Below are 1,525 nucleotides of genomic sequence, written 5' to 3'. Positions count from 1 at the left end.
ACACTTCCAGTGTCGGGGTTACCAGGTACAGTATGTTGGAAGGATGCTGAGTTTAAAGAGGAACAAGTAGTTAATTTATTAAGGGGTTAGTCTCTTTGAACCATGACCTTTTCATCCTTTCTACTGCCTCTTCCATATCAACTCAGGCTGTCCTACAAATCAGTGGTAATTAAGATCAACTCAGATTTGAGTATTTTAAAACCAATACTTCTAGGGTATTTTTAAACTGTCTGAGAAAAAGTATTTCAACTGTTCATTAGTAAGCATTTATAGAGTTTACACTGTGTACCTGTTATGTATTAAGTACTAAAAATAACAACATGAGTGAGACATGACATTTGCCCTTGAGGATCCCATAGGCTAGAAGGCAAATAGACATGAAAAAATATAATGCAGTAAGATAAATTCCATAATCACAAAACAGATAAATTATATTCATTTTTCTAAAATATAACTTTTTGGTCAGAAATTCTCCATATCTTCAGTATCTCCCCCATTAATTTCTAACTGAATGAAGGACTAACATTCATTCATCTTGCTTTGTCAGTGCACCACATGACTAACCCTTCTCTGCCATCTCCATAAAAATCCTCCTCTTCCCTTTTTATCCAGATTCTTGTGATCTAACCACATTGAATCAACTGTGAATCCTTAGACACTATTTTTCTGTGCCTCCATCTATGTGGAAATTCTTTCCATCTGAACTTTCCACTTTTTTTCCTCTCCATCTTGTGAATCCATTTAAGCCCCTCAGAAATATTGTCTTCTCCATGTAGACTTTCCTGAATTCTCCAGACAGGCAATTCATTCTTCATTTAGCCTAGCATAATAAATTCCATGTTCCACACTTACTGCTTATAAACATTGAGTACTGACTAGTTATTACTTGAATTATCTCCATTCAACTCTTATCATTGGACCATATTTAGAGATTCAGAGCAGCAACCGTATCTTGGTATCTTGATTATTTTTACATGCCTCACAGTGCCCAATCCGCAGCCCAATATAAGGTAAGCAATATAAAAATACCGTAAATTTCTGAATATAATGTAGTCTCTCAAATTGGGTAAACCTCCAAATTCCCAATGAGAATTTTACAACTGAAGTTATTTTGCCCAAAAAGATTATAGTTTTCAATTAGCAATAATTGTGCCTCGGATAAACCTCATTGGCTACGATACTGCCTCTGCGCAAAGCTGCCCAAGAAGAATATAAATGTACTTGTCAGTTAAATGTATCTGAGGTGGTCTAATAACTAGATGTTTTGCTTGATTTATTAAATTATTTATACTTCAATATTTAAACTGCATATTTTTAGTCAATATAATAATTAAGAAATAACATATTTCTCCCTCTCATATTACATGGAAAATTTTACTCACACTTTTATATGAAACCCCATAATGGACACCTTTATCTCCAACACTTAATAATCATCATCATTTTCACTGCAATCTAAGAATTTTTTTTTATTTTGAGATTCTTAAAGTCTTTGGAAATTTTATTTCAAATAGCAGAATCCATT

The 1,525-nt window shown here is 33.2% G+C and overlaps 1 pseudogene; it reads right to left on the bottom strand.

Annotated features, from left to right (window-relative positions):
- Positions 1-1,043: 1,043 nt before the first annotated feature.
- LOC123858162 (U4 spliceosomal RNA) lies at positions 1,044-1,198 on the bottom strand (annotated as a pseudogene).
- Positions 1,199-1,525: the final 327 nt, after the last annotated feature.

Source organism: Mirounga angustirostris, unplaced genomic scaffold (genome assembly GCF_029215605.1).
Source record: "Mirounga angustirostris isolate CCGP_5_RB_7025 unplaced genomic scaffold, mMirAng1.0.hap1 SCAF_13, whole genome shotgun sequence".
Taxonomy (NCBI): domain Eukaryota; kingdom Metazoa; phylum Chordata; class Mammalia; order Carnivora; family Phocidae; genus Mirounga; species Mirounga angustirostris.
The sequence above is the reverse complement of the archived record's forward strand: the minus strand, read 5'-3'. Positions and strand labels throughout refer to the sequence as shown.